The 21,672-nt window shown below is 39.1% G+C and overlaps 1 pseudogene; it reads left to right on the top strand.

Moving 5' to 3' along the window:
• Nucleotides 1-9,370: 9,370 nt before the first annotated feature.
• LOC126413263 (elongation of very long chain fatty acids protein 6-like) lies at nucleotides 9,371-10,412 on the top strand (annotated as a pseudogene).
• The last annotated feature ends 11,260 nt before the right edge of the window (nucleotides 10,413-21,672 follow it).

Raw genomic sequence — 21,672 nt, 5'->3', positions numbered from 1 at the left:
ATTCTCACACACATTTACAAATTTGAACTGTACACCATTCATACATATACATCGATCTTTACAGAAAATGAACCTAATGTTCATAATTTAAATAATTCATTTTATTTCACGGTTGACGTCGCATCGTCGCACTGACGCTTCGACAGCACTGGACCATGTGGGCTGCGAGACATGGCCCAGTTCGAAGCCTGTTCGTCCGCTCCGAACCGCTGGCGACGCTACTACTGCATCAGATCGTACAATGCAGCGATTACGATCCGATTGTCGCCGGTCGAGGGTTGATGTCATTGTCCTGTGGTGACGTCAGCAGTAGTCTGCATCACAGCTTAGGGCAGCCTGCAGCTTGGCTGTCCGCAACATCACAGTCGTAAATCTGAAACACTTATTACACTCCCTCCCTTTGTGCACACACACACCCAACACTAATGGTTCACTGTTTACTAACGACAGTATATTTTGTTTCTGGCTATGTCATTCAATAGTTTGAATAGTGTCTGATTATTCTATGGAAACCTCTTTAGTTTAGTATTCATGGATTGTTCACACTATTGTCACTTAATTGTTTTGCTTAGGTCATTTCCAATAGTTCTCAATATCTGGTACCTTCATGGTTACTTAGTCTCTTTCTATACCAACTTCGTTTGCTTTCCCCAAAATAAGTCATATTATTTTAAAATTAATCTCCTATCCACATTAATCCTGATTGTAGTTTTCATTGTGCTTGCGTGTGTACATGCGGTGCCTTCGTTATCACAAAACATGTGAACAATATTCCAAATAAACATTCATCTTAATCTAAAACAAACAATTAATCGACTAAATTCCAATATATTATTCTTTTTTATGGTTTCGTGGTTTGATCAATTAATAACTCAATTGAACTTATATTCATTAATTAATCCATCTTGACTTAATTCAACTTAATTAAGAAAACACTAACGATTACGAACTATTTATCTACCAATCTAAATAGAAAATATGAACTGTGTTCATCTTCTCTTGCCCTACAAATCTCTTGATATAAAATTCTTTCGTATAAACTAACTAAAATATCTTTTTAATTCAAAATGAGGATAAACTCCTTTTACTTTTCTATGTTATTCGTCTCTGAGAAGGTAACTTCCAGCATGAGGTATCTGAATAATTCGATAAGGTCCATTATACAGATTACACCACTTCTTATTCAGTCTCTTTTCCTTGATGACTTAGGATGATTTCTTAATAATACAGCATCACCTACTTTATAGGTAATTACTACTGCTAGGCTCTTATCAAACTGATTCTTGCCTATTCTAGCCTTATGTTTTAATCTTGACTATGCCTTACGTATTTTTTCCTGGTGACTTCTTTGCTTCTGATTTATAGATGGTATAGTACCAAGCCAGTTATCATTACTCTGTTTATTAAATAAGATTTCATTTGGCGAATAACCAGTCGGTAGGTGTGGTAGCTCGTTGTACATGGTTTCAAAACTATCTATCAGCTCCACCCATCGATGATGTTGTTTGCCCACATACGTTCTTATAAACCTATTGAATTCCCGAAATATCCTTTCTATTGGGTCCCCCGACGGGTTGAAGCGAAATATGAATACATGAGGCACTCTCCATGTCTTCATAGCCTCACGCCACATCTTACTTCTAAAGTAAGAGGCATTATCGGAAATTAACCTCGTCGGTTTACCTATGTTCACTAAATAGTTGTCTCTGATTTTCTTTAACGTCGGTTTAACATTAGTTGATCGTAGTGGATACAATTTCACATGTTTCGAGAATGAATCACACATAGCAAATACACACTTAAAATTCCCTTTGTCTCTTGGAGAAGGTCCACATGTATCGCATGATACAAAACTCAGTGGTTGCTTAGTCACTATGTGATGCAAAACGCCTTTAATACCATAATTAACTGGTTTTGATCTTTGACATATTTTACATCTTTTTAGTATCTTTTGAGCTCTCTTTCATAAATTTGGATAAAACATAATTCCTGTAGTTTCATAACATATTTCTGAGCTCCAATATGACCCCAACGTACATGGGTAAACCATAAAATAGGATCAACATACTTATCAGGAATACAGATCTTCCACCGATCTCTCTCACTTTTTCAATTAAAACAACACACCTTCTTTTATTCTGTAGTGATTCTTAATCTTATTATTCTTACCAGCACTTAAATTATTTATAATTTCCTTCCAACTACCATCTATCCTTTGCATTTGTCCCAAATGGGAAGACATCTCACATACTTTCTTAGTATATGGAACAGTTTCAAGTATCATTATCTTAAAATCTACGATCCGTTCTTCTTCGATTTCACCGGACTTAGGTGTTGGCAGTCACGACAATGCGTCTGCCACGACATTGTCGCGACCCTTGACGTGCTTAACTGTTATGTTGTACTCTTGTAACACTAATGCCCATCGTGTAAGTCGTCCATGTAACATTCGACTTGACATAAGAAAAGTGACAGCTTTGTGATCACAATATATGACTATTTTCTTACCATATACGAAGTATCTGAATTTCTTCAACGCCCATATTATCGCTAGTACCACTAATTCATTTGTACAGTATGAACATTCACAATTAGAGAGTGTTGTACTAGCAAAAGCAATGGTATCTACATTAGTTTCGTCATCCATCTGAAATAAAGTAGCCCCCAATCCCGTCTCTAATGCATCAGTTGCGATGCTGGTGCAGCAGTGGAGCATTAAGTAGAGCACTACGTATTTCATCAAAAGCATGACTACAAGCATCAGTACAATGCTATGGTATATTTTGTCGTAACAATTGTAACAGGCATTCTTTACTCAATAACTGGTGTGAGATGAATTTTCTGAAAAAGGACGCTAATCCCAAGAATGATTTCAACTGCTTCCTATTGGTAGGATATTGGCAGTTTCTAAATGCGTCTAAATTCTTAGGGTTTGGCACTATTCCCTCTTGTGTAACTATATGATCAAGAAATTCAATTTGATCTCTACCGAATTTTGATTTAGCCAAATTAATTGTCACTCCATATTCCAAGAATTTTTCAAAAACCCGATTTAATAATTCAAGAAGTTCTGCCCACGTTTCCGTGGCAATTAGTAAATCGTCTACATAAACCGTAACTCGTTCCAATAGATCTGGACCAAGGACTGTGTCTAGTGCTGCTATGAATACACCAGCACTAATATTTAACCCAAACGGCATTGCCTTAAATTGATACCTTCTTCCCAAATAAATCAAAGCTGTGTATTTTCGTGATTCTTTAGAGATCTTTCTTTGCCAATATGAACTTTTGAGATCGAGGGTGATCAGAAACTTCACTCCATGGAATTTTTGCACGAGTTCTTCAAGATTTTCTGGACGAGTCCTCACTGGTTTGATAATTTTATTGATATCCCTCGCATCTAAGACTAAACGTATCTCTCCATTTGGCTTAGTTACAGCTGAAAGAGGGCTGGAGTATTCTGACGTTGAAGTTTCTACAATACCCCAGTCTAACATCTTTATTTCTTTCGTCACTGCTTCTCTCTTTGACCAAGGGACTATGTCGTCTTACAGAATGTATTATGAGAGTAGGTTTCAACGTCTTACTCGAAGTTTTTAATTATTCCTGGCTTTTTATTAAACACAGGTAGATATGATCTTAACATTTATCTTAACTCTATCTGCTACTGAATTGATAAGTATTTTGATTCCCTAACCTTTCATCGATGCTCAACATCTCGGTTTCAACCTCGGTTAATTTATCACGGTCATCACCTATGTAATCCAAAATATCATCGGAACATAATTGACAATTAAATGTTGACAATATTAATCTAAAATAATTCTCTTCTTTCTTAATGTTATCTTCAACGGCTTATCGTTGACAGTTAACGTACAAACACCTTCTTTAACGTCCAGGATTGCACCATATTCATATAAGAAATCCATTCCCCGAATGCACGATGTAGTCATTTAAGATACTATTAAGAAAGTACATTCCAATTTAGCTTCTTGTAGTCCTACTGCTACCTGCACTTGTTCAATTATTTTTTGCGCTTTAGCGCTAAAAGCCCCCGAAACGGTACATCCTGACACTGGTAAAGTGAGTAGCTACTGTTGTCTACTAACCATATTTAAACAATTACTCGTCATTACACTGACCGTTGCACCTGTGTCAATCAGAATAGTTACAGGAATATTATTAATCTTAGCATCTATTATAGCCTGTAAAGTAAATTCTTCGTTATTGATTTCAGCCCTTGGTTCTTTCATTAACTCGTCTCTGATGTGAGAGCTGTTATTATAATTAAGGATATTGATTAACTCATGAAGCTTGCCTCCCTCCTCATAACCAGCCATACGAAGAAGGCCTAGAATGACTGGCTCTCGTTTGACCGCCCGTCACTTAGGTTCCTCGGTGGTTCGTGTATTTCAACTAAATGTACTTCATTCACATTTTGTGGGCACACGTTGTCTCCTCTTACGTTTCTACTAACCGGTAATGGTACAGGTCGATTAGAATTACAGGAGTTGCCGGTATTATTGGGATAATTCCTATCTACATTAGTCATTTGCCACGTTCCCCATCTAGATTTGCTCGGAGACTCCATAGGAGCACAGTTATTCTGTCGGGCATTAGTGTTACAAGAGTACAACATAACAGTTAAGCACGTCAAGGGTCGCGACAATGTCGTGGCAGACGCATTGTCGTGACTGCCAACACCTAAGTCCGGTGAAATCGAAGAAGAACGGATCGTAGATTTTAAGATAATGATACTTGAAACTGTTCCATATACTAAGAAAGTATGTGAGATGTCTTCCCATTTGGGACAAATGCAAAGGATAGATGGTAGTTGGAAGGAAATTATAAATAATTTAAGTGCTGGTAAGAATAATAAGATTAAGAATCACTACAGAATAAAAGAAGGTGTGTTGTTTTAATTGAAAAAGTGAGAGAGATCGGTGGAAGATCTGTATTCCTGATAAGTATGTTGATCCTATTTTATGGTTTACCCATGTACGTTGGGGTCATATTGGAGCTCAGAAATATGTTATGAAACTACAGGAATTATGTTTTATCCAAATTTATGAAAGAGAGCTCAAAAGATACTAAAAAGATGTAAAATATGTCAAAGATCAAAACCAGTTAATTATGGTATTAAAGGCGTTTTGCATCACATAGTGACTAAGCAACCACTGAGTTTTGTATCATGCGATACATGTGGACCTTCTCCAAGAGACAAAGGGAATTTTAAGTGTGTATTTGCTATGTGTGATTCATTCTCGAAACATGTGAAATTGTATCCACTACGATCAACTAATGTTAAACCGACGTTAAAGAAAATCAGAGACAACTATTTAGTGAACATAGGTAAACCGACGAGGTTAATTTCCGATAATGCCTCTTACTTTAGAAGTAAGATGTGGCGTGAGGCTATGAAGACATGGAGAGTGCCTCATGTATTCATATTTCGCTTCAACCCGTCGGGGGACCCAATAGAAAGGATATTTCGGGAATTCAATAGGTTTATAAGAACGTATGTGGGCAAACAACATCATCGATGGGTGGAGCTGATAGATAGTTTTGAAACCATGTACAACGAGCTACCACACCTACCGACTGGTTATTCGCCAAATGAAATCTTATTTAATAAACAGAGTAATGATAACTGGCTTGGTACTATACCATCTATAAATCAGAAGCAAAGAAGTCACCAGGAAAAAATACGTAAGGCATAGTCAAGATTAAAACATAAGGCTAGAATAGGCAAGAATCAGTTTGATAAGAGCCTAGCAGTAGTAATTACCTATAAAGTAGGTGATGCTGTATTATTAAGAAATCATCCTAAGTCATCAAGGAAAAGAGACTGAATAAGAAGTGGTGTAATCTGTATAATGGACCTTATCGAATTATTCAGATACCTCATGCTGGAAGTTACCTTCTCAGAGACGAATAACATAGAAAAGTAAAAGGAGTTTATCCTCATTTTGAATTAAAAAGATATTTTAGTTAGTTTATACGAAAGAATTTTATATCAAGAGATTTGTAGGGCAAGAGAAGATGAACACAGTTCATATTTTCTATTTAGATTGGTAGATAAATAGTTCGTAATCGTTAGTGTTTTCTTAATTAAGTTGAATTAAGTCAAGATGGATTAATTAATGAATATAAGTTCAATTGAGTTATTAATTGATCAAACCACGAAACCATAAAAAAGAATAATATATTGGAATTTAGTCGATTAATTGTTTGTTTTAGATTAAGATGAATGTTTATTTGGAATATTGTTCACATGTTTTGTGATAACGAAGGCACCGCATGTACACACGCAAGCACAATGAAAACTACAATCAGGATTAATGTGGATAGGAGATTAATTTTAAAATAATATGACTTATTTTGGGGAAAGCAAACGAAGTTGGTATAGAAAGAGACTAAGTAACCATGAAGGTACCAGATATTGAGAACTATTGGAAATGACCTAAGCAAAACAATTAAGTGACAATAGTGTGAACAATCCATGAATACTAAACTAAAGAGGTTTCCATAGAATAATCAGACACTATTCAAACTATTGAATGACATAGCCAGAAACAAAATATACTGTCGTTAGTAAACAGTGAACCATTAGTGTTGGGTGTGTGTGTGCACAAAGGGAGGGAGTGTAATAAGTGTTTCAGATTTACGACTGTGATGTTGCGGACAGCCAAGCTGCAGGCTGCCCTAAGCTGTGATGCAGACTACTGCTGACGTCACCACAGGACAATGACATCAACCCTCGACCGGCGACAATCGGATCGTAATCGCTGCATTGTACGATCTGATGCAGTAGTAGCGTCGCCAGCGGTTCGGAGCGGACGAACAGGCTTCGAACTGGGCCATGTCTCGCAGCCCACATGGTCCAGTGCTGTCGAAGCGTCAGTGCGACGATGCGACGTCAACCGTGAAATAAAATGAATTATTTAAATTATGAACATTAGGTTCATTTTCTGTAAAGATCGATGTATATGTATGAATGGTGTACAGTTCAAATTTGTAAATGTGTGTGAGAATGGAAAACCCAAAATAAGGACCCGAACTAAGTAAGGACTTCGAAGTAGGACTGAAATACCCATCGTCCGGGCGGCAAGTATAACACCCCAACGACCCCCTTAAAGTCAATATGAAGTAGGGAAGAGTTATCTTTGCAAACACATCTTTGACGATAAGCTAACAACAAGAAGTTTTGATAACAAAAACATTATACATCACTGAGAGTTTTTGTTATGAAAAGAGGAGGAAGAAAACTCAGATTTAATTAATGGACAAATATCCAAGTGATAATTGAAATTAATATCTTGAAAGCTAAGTCCAAGGTGATGTTAGTCAGAGATAACTTTTAAGTGGAAGAGAGTTGTAAGCGCAACGAAGAAATTCAATATTTGTACCTTTCAGTGCTTGTATAACGGTGTTATTTATTGCACATGTAATTTGGTCGCTGAAATCGTTACAGAAGCCGAAGGCCCATATTTAACTAATGTTATTTATAATGTTATTGTAATGGTGGTTACTTTGAGGGTTGTCCTATCTTATGTAAATGTTGGTGGCCACCCATTTTTAATAAGAGTGTTGTTAATTAAATTTTGGTCCTTTAGAATTCCTTAAACGCTTTTGTGGCGTAACTTGGTCAGAGTTTCCTTATGGAGGCCTACGTGAAATTCTGATTGAACTGAAATGTTTAATTAGTCATATGAACGCCTGAGTCTAATGTTAGTTAAATTTACTAATTGTATTTTCTGCTGCTGGTTATTTTACCAGTAGCCTTTTTATTATTTTATTTGTGGGAGGAGTAGATTTCAACCTTGTATGTCTAATACGTATACAAATTGTGTTGTAGATTTTCTTGCTTAAAGTGTTGCGTAAGCAGCTAACGGGCGAGCTAATCTGTTTATTCCAGTTCTGTAGAGGTAAACTCGTTTCTTCTGGCCTTATTGTAATATACAGCAACAAATGACTTGGTGACCTGAAAGTTATCCGCTGTATTTGTCGCTGGGCCTCTGACTATAATTCTGACTAGCCTATTGATTAGAGCTTGAGACTGCCTTTAATTCTCATGTTCTCTTTTCTTGAGTAGAGATCTTTGTTACGAGAGTTAAAGATAAGTTGCTACTCTTTGATATGTTCTTGTACTGCCTTCATTGACAATTGTTAAGCCGCATCTTTGACCCCCACTTATTTAGTGCCCTTGTTAACAGCAATAACGTGTCTCAGCTTGCAGGCAACTTCTCTACGTCTCACGAGCGCGGGGACCTGCTGTGTTACTAGCCGTCTTGTCGTTTATTAACTTGTTCCATGGAGTAGGGGACTGGCGTAAGCAGTGTAATTAAGGCCGCCTCTTGGACCGAGCAACTTAAGTTCTCTTCAGTATTTTACTCCCTGTACTCTCATTTGAAACTGTATCCTTTCCATCACAACATCTTACTTAAAAAAGTTTTAAGTTTACGTAACTGTACTGTACCGTCTTTATTGGAACCATTAGGGAGTCATGGTTTATTTTTCTTTTAACTGGCTTTAGCCAGAGCTACAGATGTGCTGCTTCCATCTTAAATCCTCTAGACGCACTTCAGAGTTATTTATTTAAAACAAAGGAGAGGGGATTTATTCAGCTTTAACAGTATATTCGATTCTGTTTTGGTATAAAGTACTACGAAATAACTTCTTGTCTTTTATGAAATTTGCTGATTGTATAAACGGTAGCAGTTTCTGCAATTACCAACATAGTTCGGTCGAGTGTAAACTGAATTGCAGAAAACACCGCGAGGCCTCACTTTTACCACTTTTTCATGTGAAATGCTACTGTTCTTTATTGTGTGTATATTTCTGCTATACATTTTGACATACTTGCCCTTTGGTTGTTGTTTGTTAAGAGAGAGTATGATCTTTACTGTGTTTATTATTATTTCTTGTTATCTGAATAAATGTAATCAAACGTGAAATGACGTTACTACTTTGGGTTGCCCCCTCACGCTTCCTTATCCTTCCATCCTGTGTAAAAGGCAAAATTCGTGAATACTGAATGGAATGGCTGACGGTTGTTGCGTCAGTGAAGGTGCAACACTGGAGGTGGTGGGAAAGGGGGACAGCGGCGTTAGAAGCACTTAGCGAAACCGCTGCAGGGTCTTAGAACGAGGCTAGCCTGCCGGTAAACACTAGCTCGCCTTAGTAAAATGGAAAGTGTGTAATTTCATCAAGTGCCGAGGGTGTGCTGGTAGGGTTTAATTGTTGCGATTATCTCCTACTACCCGTAGTGCTTTGATATTATACACTTACTCGTTGTCACCGTTCGCGTTGCGAAAATTAACGACCAGACAAAAATTTGCTTGCCGATTGATGATCTTAGCCAGCTACGATGAACAGCTACATGGAAATAGCTTTTCCAAATTACTCGTACCTGTTTAACTTCGAAGAAGAATTTGAGCACCAGAACACTAGAGTATGGGTGACAAAAAAACTGGACGAACGGGTTTCATTACTGCGGAATTTATATGGTATTCATTTTCGTGGGTCAGCATTATGTGTAGAGCCTCCCACTATCCGAGCTTCGTGGGATTCTATTTGTGTGGAATATGATGCTAGCAGCTATTAGCATAATCGGCGCATGCCGAACGGCCAGAGAATTTTTTCGTGTGCTAAAGAGTTACAGTCTACAGCAATCCGTGTGCATCTGAAGCTTCACTGAGCAGCACAGAGTGTCAGGCTAATGGATGTGGGTGTCTGTGCTATCTAAGTCACCAGAGCTTGGAGCATACTGGACTCACATTCGGGAGGACGACAGTTCAAACCCGCGTGTGACCATCCTGACTTAGGTTACCCGTGATATTCCTAAATCGCTTCAGGCAAATTCTGGGATGGTTCCTTCGAAAGAGCACGGGCGACTTCCTTCTCCATCCTTCCCTAATCCGACGGGACAGATGACCGTGCTGTTTGGTGCCCCCCATCAAATCAGTTAACCAACCAACCAGTCAGTCAAGAGCTTGGAGACGCAGTGTTCACTGTTTTAAGAAAGCAGCCTCTTATTTTTCTTCATTTGTATCACCATATTGCACTTTTGCTGTATTCTTGGGACAGATATTCCGAATACACCGCATCAGGCAGATAGGTTATAGTGATGAACTACTCTGTGCATTCTCTAATGTACTCCCACTATCGGCTGCGCTATGGGCTACAGACATCCACGTCAGTTGGTGGTAATTACATTACAATTAATTCAGATGATAATTGTCTGTGTGGTAAATTTTTGGGCACACCAGATCCTTCAGGCAGGGCAGCAGGAGTGTCACATTTCCTGCAAAAATGTAAGGTTTTCTATAGCAGTGTACTTCAGTTCCTTCTTTTTTTTGTTTCTTTTTGCAAGATTTTTCTGCAAGACATATATTAATGGTGGACATTAGTGAAAGGTTACAACAACAAATGGCATAGCTTCTGCAAGGTATATGGAAAGCAAATCCAAGGTACAGTATTATATATTGCCTTGCTTTGACATGTTTGCTCTCTGGGTTATAAATGTCGAGTGAAAGACCTGTTCTTAAAAATAAATGTACTGAAAAAATATGGTTGTTATGAAAGCAGTTTCTTAGAAATTATGGCCCTATTGAAAATACTGGCATCGTTATCGGACCCAATTGCGTTTTTATGAAACCTTTTCATTCATCAGGTAACAAATGCCGATATATTCAACTTTCCTCTCTGTGGACATACTGTGATGTGTGCTTTATTGTTGGATATTTATTGCTTAGTTGCCTTCCACAACTATTGTATAATTCTGCCAAACATTCCTTCCCTGCTGATGTGCAGAGTGTGGTATAAAAAAATCAGAAATTCCTGTCAGTTCTGTTTTATACTAATGTTTTTGCTGTATTGCTTATCTTTTATAAGAAATTTGTTTCAATATTTGAGTGATGGTGACATTCACAAATTGCTTTTGTTTTACAGAACTAATAGACGTGCATCTCTGTACACTGTATTTGTTACCTGTAAAGTGTGTGAGACATTAAAACCCAAATTATAGAACAGTTAAGATATGAAAAAATCATTGATATGTCGCGGTCGTCTGTGGCGCCATAAATACATACCGCTATGAAAGGCTGGGCAGAATTGATAACAAACTGTCGCCACGCTTCAGTCTACCTCACTCAAACCAAAGAAACCTCCCCGTGAGCAGAAAGCTAAGTGGCTGTCTTGACCTGGCTCACATGTACCTTGCTAGTTTTACCAGTCATCAGGTCACGAACGAGAAGATTCACGGGGCCTTAGACTCCGACAATGGAGCAAGGCTATTCTGGTGCAGTAACTGACTGCATTCGACAGATAATACTTTGTTTTTAGAGGGAAATAAGAATTGGCGTTGAATTTAGAGAAGCCATGGTACGTAGGGAAAATATAATTAATTCACTCTTTCTCGTCAGACTGGGAAGGCACAAGGGATGGGTATCGGCCGCAGTATCATCGTCTAACTTGCAGCGTCGTCCGGATGCGGTATAGTGGGGAATGTGGCCAGCACATTGCTGTCCCGGCTGTTCTACAGGGTTTCCGGACTGCGAAGCTCGGTCAGGTACCTCCTCAGTTGGCATCACGAGGCTAAGAGCGCCCTGTAGCAGTACGCCCACCAAGGAAACATCCCTGACAGTACTGGGAATCGAACCGAAGTCTTCTACACTGCACCCAAGCATGTTGATCGATCAGGTACAGAGGCGAACGGTCCCAGTTCAGAGGGATGCAAATTTTCCAGCGGTACTTTAAGAATATTCCGGAAAATGAGTGTACAGTAGAGCTAACTGGTCAAGAAGTGAATCTTAGAAATTTTCTGGTTAAATAAACTATAGCGCAGGGATATACTACAGCACGTTAATGAGATATTCCTGCGACATCAGGTGAAGTGAGTAACTACGAACGCTGCATACAAATGAAAAATCACAGCGTCTCTATGTACTGAGCTTATGTAGCTCCTCAAGTGAGTCCTTGTGAACCCTATTCCAGTCCTTGAGCCAAGAAGCAATACGTGCTAGTACTATTAATTTAACTTGGCTCATGCGCAAAGCAGTCATGCATGCTGACCACTTGGTTACAGGTTACAGTTACAGTTACAACGAAACACATTTTTCGTGATACCATATGCATTACTTGAAGCAAAAAGCTCTACCCATCTATTTTTCTCTTATTATAATTGTCATTACTCCCTACGTATGTCGGCTCCGACAAAATATTACAACATTCGGAAGAGATTGCTTGTGGTAGAAACTTCATGAGAAGATACTGCTGCAATGAAAAACGCATTTGTTTGAATGATTGCCACTCCGATTCACATATCATATACATGCTACTCTCTCCCCTACTTCGCGATAGTATAAAACAAGCTGCCCTTTTTTGTACTTGTTCGATGTCCTCTATCAATCCTATCTGTTGCGGATCCCACACAGAGTAGACATACTCGGGAAGAGCACGGACAAGTGTAGCGTAGGCAGGCGTTTTTATAGACCTATTGAATCTTCTAATTGTTCTGCCACTAAATCACAGTATTTTGTTTGTTTCACAACAGTATTATTTATATAATCGTTTCAATTTAACTTACTCGAGACTGTAATCGTTAAGTGCTTAGTTAAATTCACAGCCTTCAAATTTGTGTGACTGGTCGTGTAACTGAAATTTAGAGAGTTCCATCAGCTTTCGTCTTGTGCTGTTTTTATGACTAAGTTTCTCCTCGTTCAAAAAATGGTTCAAATCGCTCTGAGCACTATGGGACTTAACTTCTGAGGTCATCAGCCCCTAGAACTTGAAACTACTTAAACCTAACTAACATAAGGACATCACACACATCCATGCCCAAGGCCGGATTCGAACCAGCGACCGTAGCGGTGGTACCGGTTCCGGACTGCAGCGCCTAGAACCGCTCGGCCACCCCGGCCGGCCCTCCTCGTTCCTTCCCACAATTTCACAAATGAGTTCGCACCTCTCATAATTCAGAGCCTATTGCCACTTTTCGCACCATACGCATATCTTGTCTAAAACATTTTGCAATTAGTGATGACCATCTGTTGACTTTACGAGATGGTGAATCTGTTGGGTAGCGATCACGTTGGTTTTAGAAAAGGTAAAGACATAAGAAAGGCAATTCTGCTGTTGCGGTTGGTAATGGAAGCAAGACTGAAGAAAAACCTATACACGATCATAGGATTTGTCGACCAGGGAAAAGCGTTCACAATGTCAAAATGCGGTAGCGTTCTCGCTTCCCACGTCCGGGTTCCCGGGTTCGATTCCCGGCGGGGTCAGGGATTTTCTCTGCCTCGTGATGACTGGGTGTTGTGTGATGTTCTTAGGTCAGTTAGGTTTAAGTAGTTCTAAGTTCTAGGGGACTGATGACCATAGATGTTAAGTCCCATAGTGCTCAGAGCCATTTGAACCGTTTGACAATGTCAAATGGTGCAAGATGTTCGAAATTCTGAGAAAAATAGAGGGAAGCTATAGGGAAAGACGAGTAATATACAATGTGTACAAAAATCAAGAGAGAAACATTACAGTGGAAGACCAAGAACGAAGTGCTTGGATTACAAAGTGTGCAAGACCGGGATAGACTCTTTCGCACGTACTGTTTAATCTATATACCGAAGAAGGAACGACGAAAACATAAGAAAAGATCAAGAGTGGATCAATGATAAGATTCAGAGATGACATTGCTATCCTCAGTTAAAGTGAAGAAGAATTTGTTAGAGGATCTGCGGAATGGAATGAACAGTCTAATGAGTATAGAATATGGGCTGGGAGTAAATCGAAGGAAGACGAAAGTAACGACAAGTAGCAGAAATGAGAACAGCGAGAAACTTAACGTCGAGACTAGTGATCACGAAGTAGATGAAGTTAAGGAATTCTACTACCTTGGCAGAAAAATAGCCCATGACGGTCGCAGCGAGGAGAACATAGAAAGCAGACAGCAGCTGGCAAAAGGAGAATCTCTGCGGAAGAGAAGTCTACTAGTATCCAACGCAAAGCTTAATTGAGGGAAGAAATTTCTGAGAATGTACGTCTGGAAACATAGTTGCATGTTAGTGTAATATGGACGGTGAGAAAACCAGAGAAACTCTAATCATGTGAGATGTGCTGTTACAGAACAATGTTGAAAGGTGGGCTGATAAGATAACGAATGAGGACATTCTCCGAAGAATTGGCGAGGGAAGCAATACATGGCAAACATTGACAAGCAGAAGAGAGTGGGTGGTAGGATATCTGTTAAGACATTTCGTATTAACTTCCGTGTTACAAGGGAGAGAGCGGTAGAGCGTAGACGAAGTCAGAGATTGGAAAATATCCAGAAATAATTGAGGACGTGTGTTGCAAGTGCTACTCTGAGATGATGGTGTTGCCAAAAAGAGGAACTCCAAGAAAAGAAGAATAAATGGGCTGCGTGTGGGCTAGTACCGTAACTGAGAAGTAAATGACGTAATTTGTGAATCGTCAGGTAAGCGGAAATTATGGGTCCACAGTTCATCAACCTTGCCTCTTTGGTTTTATTTCTTAGCCGTAAGAACAGTCAAGAAATATCCTCTCAATCTAGTGCGATTAAACAGCAACAATGGGGTCAAAAATTAAAAACACCTACCATGAACCCAAACGAAAGACAGTATAAGGAGTATAACCGGTTAAACACTACACATAGGCGCACAATTCATTCGTAGCGCATAAAACCGTGAAAATGTGGGAAGGAACAAGGAGGAACTTAGCAATAAAAAAAGTACAAGACGACAGCTGATGGGGAAATTTGTGTGAAAATGACGTACCATAAAAACAGTAGACCGTTGTGCAGGAACATACATGCTGGAAAGTGGCCAGCTATGGTCTGAGCCACAAGCGGTGCTGATGGCTGAAATCGGATCTTCGCATCCGCAGCTGGGCAACACGACCTATAGAAATTCACGTGGCGTGGTCACATTCTTAGGCACGCTTGAGGAACCGTGGAGCCATACTTTCCACTTAGCTCTCAATCCCCTTACTGTGCCATTTATTTATAGAGAAGAAATATTCGGTCCTGTCCGTCCTGCAACTTTTTCATGATACACCATGTAAGTAATTTGCTCTGTTTCTCACTATTGATTGTAACTGTAATTCGACCACAGTTGTAACGAGCGCTTTTTGTAGTTTAACGAATTTAACCTGATGATGCAACTTCTAGGCTACGAAACTGATCGTCAAATAAATTATTTACAAGAACAGCCAAGTGTTTATTATTCAGGATGTCTATTTATGGATATAGTTGCCCCTCATTGAAGATAGTGTGTACTTTTTTATTTAAATCTCCAGGTTGTTGCCCTTTCCAGCTCTACAAGTGTCAGCTGACCTAAACAGTAAAGTCATTTGCGACAAATACCGGGGAATCGTGTTAACATTTGCTCTTTGTGTGTTCCTATTTCATTTGCTTAGGTATAGTGATGCAGGGATGTGGAACCTGCAACGATGTAGCTACTGGGAGTCTTCATTAATTATATTTATGTTTTCTTTATATTTTTTCTGTTTTCTCTTTTGATTTTTAGTTGCTCTTAGTAACTGCAAAAGTGTCTGTTACATCACATTCAGTTTATGAGTGGGTGACCTTTATAGTGAGAATGTTTTGTATTGATATTCTACACTACCTAAGCCTGTCAGCAGGAGTCGTCACACAGTAATCTAGTAAGGTAATTCGCTGATATAATGTTTGTTGTTAGGCAGAAATGTACTTCGGTGATTGGCTTGCTAGACAAAAATAACATGTTACTGGTCAGCTGTTTATACTGTGCCCGTTACAGCATCATATATGGCGTTCATGATTGTAACTCATTTATCTCTACTGTGCATAACTGTAGAACTTTTTTCCTGTATTGCACATTTGGTGAACTGAGCACCCACCACCGTATACCCAAAATTCAAACAACTAATATCGAAGAGTTAGCTAGCAATACGCTACAGTCCTGTGAAAGTTTATGGTGTCCGTTTGTTTTATTGTGTCTACGTTGGTAAGTTTATTGGGGTTAGTACTGACTGAACTTGAAGATGTTTCTCCTTGGTTTCATAGCCAGTGATGAAGCAGTTCTCAAAAAACTTCCCATATTGTGACAGCATTGCCACCGACTCAGAGGAGAAATGGATGCAGATTGTAAATGAAGAAGGGTTCGGGGTCTCGTGTCGATTTTGTGTTACGTACAGAAGAGATAACTATAATTTTAATCGTGGTCTCCATGATACAATAAAACTGATTATGTCTAGAAAAAGGTTTGAATGCGTTTCCTTGTTTTTAATCCCCAACAACTGCTATCAGTTTGATGCTGCCAACCATCTTTCTCTATCCTGTTCTAATATTTTAGTATTTATATACCTACTACAACCAATGCAATCCACAATGTATTTAGTTTATTCTGGTCTCTGTCTGTCCCTTTTCATTTCCCTCCCTACTGTTTTCGCAATGTCGTAGCCAGTATCTCACTAAATCATCCCTTATTCTGGGAAGGGGTTTCCTTTTATTTGTCTCCTTGTCGATTCTTTTCTGTTTCACTTCGATTAGAACCTGATCTCTCCATGTAATTTCTGGCTTTTATCGACAAAACCAAATGCAAATGCTTCCAGTTTCTTCTTGTGCTGATTTCCCTTCCTCCACGTTTCACTTTGGTACAATGGTTTCCCCCCCAGACATACCTTCCTTGCTACATTATAATTTTGGAAATGAAACTGCATAATAACAAAAAGTTAAATAAGAGATCTGCTTAATTCCACCGCCCTTACTTCACTCACGCCTAATTAAAAGAGCGGAAGATCAGAGCGTCGACGACGAGGTCGTAAGAGAGGGTGAGGAAGCTCCGATTCGGAAAGGACAACTAAGAAATTTGGCGATGTTGGTTTCAAAGTAACCATACCATTATTTACTATTAGCAAGTTAGGGAAACCACTGGTACCTAAATAAATGGACTCCCAGACAAGGAAACGTATGGCCGTGATTCTGTAAGCGAATTTATGCTGCCTTGCTCCGTGCATCTATATAGGGCACGAAAACAAAAAAATAAAGAGCTTCCGTATGATACTAATAAAATATTTGTCTAGGAATATTAGCCAACGGCTGGCCGCGGTGTGCTGCTTCTCCGCGGCTCCTGACTTCATCGAACACGTTCTAACTAGTCACAACAGAAGAACAAACTTTAAGGTCGGGTAGTTGGTGGGCACTTACGTGCAGCGACAAACAGATCCGTAATAATGCCAGCAATCCAGTTTTCTCATTTTTTTTCTTTTGCGAGGATGCGGGTAGGAGGTGCGTGGGGTCAGCACACCACTTTCCCGGTCGTTATGGTGGTTATTCTTGACCGAAGCTGCTACTATTCGGTCGAGTAGCTCTGCAGTTGGCATCACGAGGCTGAGTGCACCACGAAAAATGGCAACAGCGCATGGCGGCCTGGATGGTCACCCATCCAAGTGCCGACCACGCCCGACAGCTTTTAATTTCGCTGATCTCAAGGGAACCGGTGCATTCACTGCGGCAAGACCGTTGCCTGATTATGTAAGGCCTTTAGTTAAATAGACAGGGAACAGCTATGGAATGTACTAAAAATGAGACCCTACCTCAGACACTTTATTTGGTATTATATAGGTGTACAAAGGCAAATATTGTTTTAGATCTGGAGCATAGGTTAGGGAAAGAAATTCTAATTGGTCAACGAATACGTCGTAGTTGCAACATCGCTCCAACGCTCGTCAATATGTTTGTAGAAAGAATAATTAGGAAATAGAAGGAATGAGTGCAGAATTCTATGATATTGAATAAAAGTGTGTACTGTTATGCTGAAAAGTATCCGAACGATCTGAATTGAGTTCCACCCGATTTACGGCCCCACATAACGTACCCCTCTTGCAGGTCTACTAGTCTCTTTTCGGTACAGTCGTTTGAGTATATACCATAGCTATCACCAGAGACCACTAGTGAAAACTTCTTTACGGTAACTGATTGAGATGTAGATTAATCTACCAGGATTTTGCAAATATTGGGAATATGTTATTGAACGTGAGACAGCCCATGACGCTTGTAGACTGAACTTTATTACAATAACTGACATTTCAAAGGTATATTCAGTAGAATCTTTGAGAAATAACTACTACACAAATCATTCAGTTGTCCTTAGTCAAAAATAAATATTTTTGTGAACAAGGGATTTCGAGGAAGTATCTGGTCTCAAAAGTGCTATTAAAATTTGTAGAATTTTAGCTGTCTAGAATGTTATCGAATTACCTACTAACTTTCGTTCCCAGGGCAGATGGTTCAGCATAAGCTGGTTATTAAAATAACCATTCTAAAATTCGTGATTATCACAGGCGGCGCTCTATGCATACCTGAACATTAACTGCTTATAACCGGTAATTTCACTACACTCATTATGGCACGTCGACCTACATGCAATTCGAAAGTCACCTATGGCCTCTGTGATCTAGCACAAGGTGACACAACATATATAAGGTATTCACGAACAGATACTTGAGCACATGCTTCAGTTTTAATGGCATGAACGAACCTCTATGTTCACGATCTGGTTCCAAACCCAGCACCTGTTGACAAAACTAACTAAGTGAAGATTTCGTGCCTGACCGAGCCATGATCACTGTAACGACCATCATTGCTGACTAGACATAAGGAGACGTGAAATACCGTGGTTTTCACCTGTACCAATAACCATGCCTGAAATTGAAATCAACTAACGAAAATGTTTGTGCTTAACGGGTCACTTACATCCCTGTTAACTAACCACGAAGGACCTTTACTATAGTTTCATTCACAAATAAGAAAGTGAGCACGAGTGAAAAAATGAAAGAGCCATGATCTAAATTTTTGTGACGTGGACTCGAACCCTACACCTAATCGAATTGTTAACTAAGTTAAATCATATATTAGATATCGAACATTTTTACCAGCAACCGAATTGGCGTCTTTTTATATTATTTATTTATTTATTGCTTGAAGAGAATTCGAATCCGACATCTAACGCCGTTGTCTTCTAGCCACCAAACGACGTTAATTCATTCATTCTTTCTTCAATCAATGATAGAGACATACGAGCACCTTCGACTAGAAATAACGCGACGAAAAGTTCTGTGCTGCCTGGGAGTCCAGATTTGCACACATGGCAATCAACATACGTTAACTACCAAATTACCTTTTACCAGTGGCGTGTCTGAACTTGAAATTATGTCATGGAAGATTCTCTGCAGTAGACTTTTTCAGTCCGTTTCTCTTGCTGAATCTGAATAACTTTGGGCTGAAAGTACCGCAATATTTTGACCTCTCTACACACCTGCCAAATTTCAACAATATCGTTAATTTTCACTGGGGAGCTTTACCTTCTTTGTGTTGCAGAGCTCGTTTTCGCTGGAACTAAGCAGTTTACTTATAGGGCTCCAGACCTACACTTTGGTAGCAATTCATGCACAAGAAGTCCGTACGGATTGCAGAATTTAATGGCGAGTTGTCCTCCTGCTATGTACACGGGTGACATAATTAGGCCCTGCAACAGTTCTGGTCCCAAATATCAGGACGTGCTCTAGTGCAGGACGACACAGACATTCGTCTGGGGTGCCAAAATTTAGGGGCCCTATTTGGGCTGTAAGCGTGACAAAAATACTTGTGTGTTAATTACTCAATAATAGAAAAATATTACAGCATGCTGACATAAAATGTAAATCGTATTAATGCGAGTAGTTCCCGTTGAATTGGTTATCTCCCTTTATTATTATTATGACATATCGTGGCCTTCTGCTGCGTGATGTAGGGCGTACGTTTGATCCTCACCGCTCCCTGTGGTGGTGGAGGTTCTCCGATCGCTCCGAGATACTGTTGTAGTTGCTTAATCCGTGTCTCGCGTAGAGGAGAGCGGAAACCGTGTGTCATTCCCAGAAGAGGAACCATTCAGCGCGACCCCTACTCGCACGTGTCCAGTTCCTTTCTCCTTTTTTATCTTGGAAGTAACAAGTACCGTTATAAAAGAAAATACAAATTCTTCAAGGAACGATAATAACACACAAATGTACGAAGATTCAGAATGAGTTGGAACTGACGAAACTCTGACTCATCATCAGATGAAAGCAACGAAAGAATTGCCATCAATGTAACACCTACAGTATCGACAGCATTCCACAATTTCTGTACGGATCCAGAACTGTGACGAAGAATTTTAGGAAACACTGAAAGATGCTTTCTAGTACGACATGTTCCACCTAATCCATTCCATTACTACGAATTTTCTTCCCATGGCTCTGGTCAACATTTTAGCGTAAATTACTATACACGAATTTTAAGCAATGGAGAGCAAGTTTTACAAGACTGGCTTGTGCACTCTGTTTCCCGAAACTACGTTTACTGAGTTCATCGGTATAGTTAGTTTTGCATCAGAGGAGTCTTTTACAAATTGAAAGCAATTCGGCGATACTTTAAATGGGCATGAAATTTCCGAAACTCATATTGAGGTCCCAAACTCATGGCAAGAAATGACAGAAAGATTAAAGTGTGGCAAAACTATTGATGTGGCCACTCAAAAAGCTATTAAGGCCGCAAAATATCACTGGAACGAGGTACTCCTCTGAATCATAGCAATTACAAAGGAAAACAAAAAAAAAAAAAAAATACTAAAAGTGGTCTAACTATGAAAGGCACAGGCGACAACCTATTCTAATAAAACGACGGTAGTTTCTAAAAACAGTCGAGTTGCCGTCTGGAAGAGCATATTGAAAGAAGAGACTAAAGCTAACCATCTAGGGATAAACCAGCAATGCGAGATAATAAATCTCCTATTTGAAAATGTAAAGCCCCATGTTAAAGATGAAACAAAAAATACAATTTTTTGCATAATTTTAGATTGTACTCGTGGTATTAGTAAGGAAGGACACATGACTATTGCAATCAGGTATCGTTGAATGAATCAATTCTAAGTTGATATTGAAATAAAAATCAATAATTTAGTCTTCTATGCATTCAGCACGAACTTTTCTATGAGCAGTACGTTTAAAACAAGTTGATTAACTCTGAAACCATTGAGTGACACTAGATTGGACAGTAGGACAACGCATATAAAGTATTTAAGATTACAATTCTAGCTGAGAGATGTATATGCAACCTTGCTAATCATTCATGAAAACCAAGCAGTTTTTAATATAATGAGGGGCAGGGCCTTGATTTCTGTTAAATAATTTCAGGCTTTGTGTTCATTAGTTATTTGGCATAAAATTCTAAACACAGTTAATCAACTAAGTTGATCCATACAAAAGTACTTGATGTAGTCTTTGTACTTGAACTTTACAACAAGAGCAAAATATTTTTATGCATGTTCGATCGGATTTGTCTTTCTCCTATTGATGGAAAAGAACTTGCTACCGAAATTGATCTGGAGTTTTATTTTTGGTAAGCAATAACACGGAACTGTGTTAGAAGAATATAAAGGAACTTCTCATAGAAAGTTCGTTTTAAATCTATCGAAGTTCCAGAAAAAAGTATAAATGTACAATGGAAGATCCAGGATGGAATGTATCAGTATTTTAAATAGGGTAGTAGAGATGCTGAATCGCAGAAAGGCACAATGAAAAGTCAGTCAGAAAGTTAGATTTCAGTCAACAAGGTCTTTGTCAAAAACAGACAATACACACACACATACACACACACACACA

Source organism: Schistocerca serialis, chromosome 7, assembly GCF_023864345.2.
Source record: "Schistocerca serialis cubense isolate TAMUIC-IGC-003099 chromosome 7, iqSchSeri2.2, whole genome shotgun sequence".
Classification (NCBI taxonomy): domain Eukaryota; kingdom Metazoa; phylum Arthropoda; class Insecta; order Orthoptera; family Acrididae; genus Schistocerca; species Schistocerca serialis.
This window is presented reverse-complemented; position numbering and strand designations above follow the sequence as displayed.